Here is a 7,054-nt window from a genome sequence, read left to right on the forward strand (position 1 = left end):
GTAGTCCCAATAATTCAAAAACAATAAGATAACATCTTCTTTATTTACACTTTACTGTAAACTTCTCCAGTATAGCTTTGGGCTATGTAAGGCGGCAGGCCTACTGTATATTTACAAACAACAGCACGTGCATACACAACAGAAACTACATCAAAAGTCAAAGGCCATTTAAAAACAATGATTGTTATTCATTTGCTGATGGAAAAAGAAAGCCCAACAACAACAAAAATAAATACAAAATGAGGACCAATTAGTATTCGATTTAATATAGCCTGCCCTATAGGCTTTTGTTTTTCCACTTTTTGTGGTTAATCATTTTCAAATAATTGATGAGTAGTCCTGGCTCTGAATTGATTTAAGTTGAGTCTCAGGCCATGGGAGTATATATACATGTACTGTAATAGCTCTTAAAGTAATTTTGCCTTTGGCCATTTTACTGGAAATCTGCGAGGAGGAGACCACAGGAGAAGTCAGGTGTCAGGGGGAGACTCGAGTCCTCTGGGTCTCCTCCTTCTATTATTAATCATTCACAGCCGTGTGCTAAAGACACGAATACAAGTTTATTTATGACATCACATATACAACGATATCGCAATATGCCTTGTTGTAATAAGCCTGGATTAGGCTATATATCAGTGGTGGAGTACATGTAAAGTACTGTGCTACTTAAATACAATTTTGAGGTACTTTTACTTTACTGGAGTATTTCCAATTTTCAATACTTTTACTTCTACTCCACTACATCTCAGAGGCAAATATTGTACGTTTACTCCACTACAATTATTTGAAAACTTTAGTTAGTTACTTTGCACAGTTTGCAGATATTACATTATTATACCATAAAATATAATAAAACATTAACCACTTTAGCCCTATTTTAGTACTTTTACTTTTGGTACTTTAAGTATATTTTGATGCCAATACTTTTGTACTTTTATTCAAGTAACATTTTGAACACAGGCCATTTACTTGTAACAGAGTATTTTTATATTGTGGTATTGCAACTTTTACTTAAGTAAAAATGTCTGAGTAGCCTACTTCTTCCACCACTGGCTACTGCTACCTATACCTCCACTACAACGGTGTCGCTCGCTTGCCGACAAGATAAGAGAAGTTATCTGCTCACGACGTGTCGTCGCGTAATTGCCTGCAAACAACAGCCGTCGTGCGATGAAGTATCCAGGCCTAATCTTAAAAGGCAGGCAAATGACAAATCATTGCTCCGCAGGCTGTGATGCCGTGTGTCGTGTGCTTCATATAGCCAGGGGCAACTTGGGCTGTTTGTTTTGACCATCATTTGTTTGAACCATAAACACAGCCTGAGCAGATTTAACCGTTTACCAAATGTTGTTTTTAAAACTCGGATTTGAATTGGTTTAATTCGTCTATTCTTGTAGTTGTAAGTGGATTGGTGTTGGTGAATAAATAGAGCAACAATAGACGTCAGGCCAGCTGTCAAACTTTAGCCTATTCCAGTCCTGGAAGAGATGGTTCAGCGTTGAACATCATGAATGACAATGGCCCAGGCGGCAGGCCTAAAAAAAGAAAAGAAAAACTAAAATGAAAGAAAAAACTGATTGTGTGTATAACTGCAGTATAGAGGCCAGTTTTTTTTTCTTCGATGAATTGAGTACAAAGGACCCCAATGGAAACAAGCCATAGTGCTTTCTTGGGTTTAAAATCCTCTTAACAGACCTTGAAGCATTGTATTGAACTGTACTCTTTGCAAACTGTTAATAAAGTATTCAATCAATCAATCAATCAATCAATCAATCAATCAATCAGTGGTTCCAAACTTTTGCCCATAGCCAACAAGATTTGGGTTCTCAAAATGTTTTTAAGAATTCAATTTTTTTCACATTTTATCAAGACTTATTGAAAATAGCAGATCTAAAAAGTCACCCAACATAATCTGGGAACCCATTCGTAAAAAGGAAAAAAATATTATTATTTTCTCCTTTGTTTTTGCCTCTGGGGGCACCCTTTTTTGTGTAGAAACAGGAACTCGGTTTGGCTCCGCCCCTTTCTTAGTCCACTTCCTCCCCGGTGCTTCTGTGTTCTATGGTTTATTCCTACAACAACATATAAACATATAAACATATAAAAAATGTGTTTTGCAAAAATCGGCCTCCTGGTGGTGCTATAACAGACCAATGTGAAAAATGTGGGGCAGAGGTTCTGTTCTGGCCTCCAGGGAGTGTGCATGCACAGTTGCACGCCGATTGGTCAACCGGTGCCGGAGATTAGCTGGTCACAGACAGACGGAAGGACGGACGCATGGACACGCGGACAGACGGACAGAGGCAAAAACAATGAAAACATGCAGTCATGTCCCTAACTGTAATTTAATACTTAGCCTGATAGTAAGTAGATGTAGAGTGAAAAAGTTCCAAAAGCCGGATTTGAACCGACAACCTTGAGTTCATGAAACAATGATTCATCTCCTGCACCATAGAGGCTCCCTTTATGCTCCTCCCTCTTCTAACAGGGTAAAAAAGAGCGTACCTCCATGCTCCTGACCTTTACAAAGACCAAAAATAAGGATTCACCGGGACCAAGAGTCAAGCCCTCAACCCTCAGAATTGAGAAACCTTCCCTTTCGTCTTGCGCCACCAGGCCTTTCACACTAAGAAGACGTTTGAGATTATATTTAAGGTTGAAGGGAGAGGTGGTGGGTCAAAAGATGAAAATCCAAAGCAAACACCTCTCCCCCTGACAGAATGACTACAGATAACACCCACTGGGTTCATTTTGACACAACTGAGATTTAGGTTGTTTAAAACCAAACCAATCTTTACTCTGCACCCAGATTGACTCTTTTATTCAACGCAAAACTACGTATAGCAGTTTTAGTCAACCAGAACTATACAAGATTGATTTAATCAAGTACATTTGCTGTTGTCACTTTGGTTACTGCACAGCTTCTCTTTGATTAGCTGAATTAAGTTTAATTGAGAAAATTCCACTCATGGCATGCAACCTTGTTGTGAAAACATGCCGCATACTTGTGAACTGCCTTTTCTTTTGAGCTATTCTTATGACCCAGATTCATTAAACTGCATCCAACCACTTCCATTTCATGTTATTCATTCCAACAAACACCAGTTAATTACAAAAACAGATCACTGTGCTGTGAACAATTTAGGCAACTTGTACAAAGTATTATGACATTGTATGACTTTTTTACAACAGTATGTTGAACTACTTTTGACTTATGACTAAAGTATTGCATGACTTAATTTATTATGACATAGTATATTAAATGACTTTTGTATATACTGTTGGCAGGATTTTACTGAAGTAAAGGTGAAATTGAAAACCTATAATAATAAATAATAAACAAATAACATTTACAGTAAACCAAGTTAAAGGGATAGTTCACCCCCAAATGATTTTTTTTCCTATCGATTAGTCACCCCATGGTGATCTATCCCTTTAAGCATACATCATTATTTTCTTTTACAAGGGCATGGGGTCATCCCTATGTTCCCCGGGTTCTATGTTCCCCATGCAGTCCCCACTTACCTTAGGGTTGGGTTTAGTATTGTAAGCGGGGGACATAGAACCCGGGGAACATAGTTCCTTGAGTTCTATGTTCCCCGGGTTCAACCGGGAACTTACCTATCTACAATCTTTACTCTGCACCCAGATTGACTCTTTTATTCAACGCAAAACTACGTATAGCAGTTTTAGTCAACCAGAACTATACAAGATTGATTTAATCAAGTACATTTGCTGTTGTCACTTTGGTTACTGCACAGCTTCTCTTTGATTAGCTGAATTAAGTTTAATTGAGAAAATTCCACTCATGGCATGCAACCTTGTTGTGAAAACATGCCGCATACTTGTGAACTGCCTTTTCTTTTGAGCTATTCTTATGACCCAGATTCATTAAACTGCATCCAACCACTTCCATTTCATGTTATTCATTCCAACAAACACCAGTTAATTACAAAAACAGATCACTGTGCTGTGAACAATTTAGGCAACTTGTACAAAGTATTATGACATTGTATGACTTTTTTACAACAGCATGTTGAACTACTTTTGACTTATGACTAAAGTATTGCATGACTTCATTTATTATGACATAGTATATTAAATGACTTTTGTATATACTATTCCCAAGTCAATGAAGGAACTCCTTTTTGCATCAACTCCTCCAAGGAACAGGCCACATGAATGTTGTTGGCAGGATTTTACTGAAGTAAAGGTGAAATTGAAAACCTATAATAATAAATAATAAACAAATAACATTTACAGTAAACCAAGTTAAAGGGATAGTTCACCCCCAAATGATTTTTTTTCCTATCGATTAGTCACCCCATGGTGACTAATCGAGCTTTTTTTTTGCTTTCCTAAGGCAATAATTTGATGACCGGCAGCGGTTCCGGTAGGAGAAACAAATTTGTGTCTCCTACCGGAACCGCTGCTTATTGGCATAGGAATGCGTAAAAAACTAAAAAATATCCATGAATTCAAGTCTCCATGGGGTGACCAATCGATAGATTTTTTTTTGGGGTGATCTATCCCTTTAAGCATACATCATTATTTTCTTTTACAAGGGCATGGGGTCATCCCTATGTTCCCCGGGTTCTATGTTCCCCATGCAGTCCCCACTTACCTTAGGGTTGGGTTTAGTATTGTAAGCGGGGGACATAGAACCCGGGGAACATAGTTCCTTGAGTTCTATGTTCCCCGGGTTCAACCGGGAACTTACCTATAGGCAGGTGTAATGTAGGCCTACAGCATAGCCTACTCCAAATATGATCACTGAATCATTACTAAGGTGTTTAACTAAATATTTACTTACTGACAATGCCACAACAGGAGAAACAAACAAACGATCACATGTTCTCAATCAACCTAATTACATCCACTTACCGGAGATAACATGTGACCACCACACAAAATAAAAGTCCTGCATCCTAGGGCTTGAACCTACCGTTCTGGCTCAGCAGAGGCTGTGGTATCAGTGACCGATCCTCTCCCCTATGGTACCTTCACACTTAGCACGCTTTGATGTCAAGAGTATGAAAGCCTTGGTTTGAACCAGCAACCTTGTGGTCATCTAGTGAATGTCATAACACAGTGATTCACTGTTCTATTGCTGTTTTTGTAGAACCTTAGCATACCTATTCTGGGGAGAACATTTACAGAAAATATCAAATCTACAAACTCTCAACACATCACAACTTCAATGCGTTTTGAGTTTGCATCTGCTATTTTCAGCAAAGAGATTAGATAATTAATAGTAGGGTATAAGTGGTTAAATATAAGTCTCAGTATCCTGGTCAGTATCCTGGTGTCAGTATCCTTGTCAGTATCCTTGTGTCAGTATCCTTGTGCCAGTATCCTGGTGTCAGTATCATGGTCAGTATCCTGGTGTCTGTGAAGTACATGCGAAGAGGCAGCTCTGTGTAGGATTTTTATAAAATGTACTTTCATTTTCAGAATACATATTTGTATCTCAAATACATTCCTCAGACCAGTATTTTGTATTTGTATTGTGATTTAAAAAAATAGACCCAGTATTTGTAATTTGTATCAAAATATCTTTTGATATATTTTTGCCCATCTCTGTGGGCACTGGGGAATTGCCTTCTGAGGAAGTGAAAGTCAGTGTACCATTTAATTGGCTTTAAACATTCACCTTGAATGTACTGAGTCAGGGACCAATCCCTGTGTATCCCTCTGAAGAAGTGGACAAGACTCATGTCACTATGGTATTGTCCAATTAAGGTCAAAGCTTTAATGATACAATATACAGTTCAACAAAAAACAAAACCAGAAAAACTGTTACTCAACTAAAACCTGCTTCAGATTTACAGAAAATACCACAAAACCTCTGTTAATACAACCATTAACAACCTTCTTAACCACTTAATAGTCCAATTCAAAAACCTTCAAAAATAGCCTATCTACAAGCTCACAACGCATTGCATCGTGACACATTGTGAGATTGTGTATCTTTGAACATTTTTGAAAATCTTTACAAATAATGGCATGCCCAAAATAAGGATGCCAGTGTGAAAGTGGTTAAACGGTTGAAAGATAGTTATTTCCTGTCACCTATGGTCTCTCTAATGCTGTATGGTTCTCTGTGAGAGAAGCTCTTCTAACCAAATCTCTGCTCTTTGAGTTTTCAAATGAGCCATTAGGATGACCAGATTTCCTCCCAGGGACCCAGGACATGGGTGCATCGGTTTTTAAAGCTTTACCCCACTGCCCCCAGGCATATCAAATATGAATAGAATACGGCTCAATCAATTTGAGTGGCTTCAGTAATCAGAGCACTGCAGTCTGAGGCTCAAATCTAGGTCTGTGTCTTGAGCCTGAAGCAGACATGCACAGGTGAACACACACACACACACACACACACACACACACACACACACACACACACACACACACACACACACACACACACACACACACACACACACAGTTGAATTAATATTTCTTCACACAGTGGTCTGAGTTGTGCAATTATAAAGTTAGGTGTCCTGGGTTTAGTGGTTTTGGATGCTTCATTATTAATCTCAAGTTACGCATCAGTTATAAAAGATACATTTTACAGACACAATATTTTGGTTTTTGATGACAAACGTTATAGGCTAATCCCTTGCAAATGAAACTAGGCATATATGAGCTATGTAGGCATTATACATGTCTACATATGCACATTTATGAACCTGCTGAATGTGGCATATAAGAGTCATAAATGTGTCATATACTTGCCATATATTTACATACTGTATATGTTCATATATTTTCTTTCTGTGTGGGTTATGAGAACAAGCATAAAGAATGCAAGACTTTGTAACAATATACATTTTGGGGTATTTTCTTCACTAAGTTAACACTTGACCTCAATGAGCTCTCAGACTCTGTTGGTCTGCAACCAATTAGGTCATTCATCAAGGTGTGAAAATAAAGAACAGACTTCTCAAAATGTTTGTAGCACTTCTTTATCGCCACCAACTTTGAAAATATTCAAGCACTGGTGTTTTTATTACTGCTTCATGATATAGCACATGCAGGGTAGCTGCTA

Source organism: Gymnoscopelus braueri (genome assembly GCF_963280865.1).
Source record: "Gymnoscopelus braueri genome assembly, chromosome: 6".
Classification (NCBI taxonomy): domain Eukaryota; kingdom Metazoa; phylum Chordata; class Actinopteri; order Myctophiformes; family Myctophidae; genus Gymnoscopelus; species Gymnoscopelus braueri.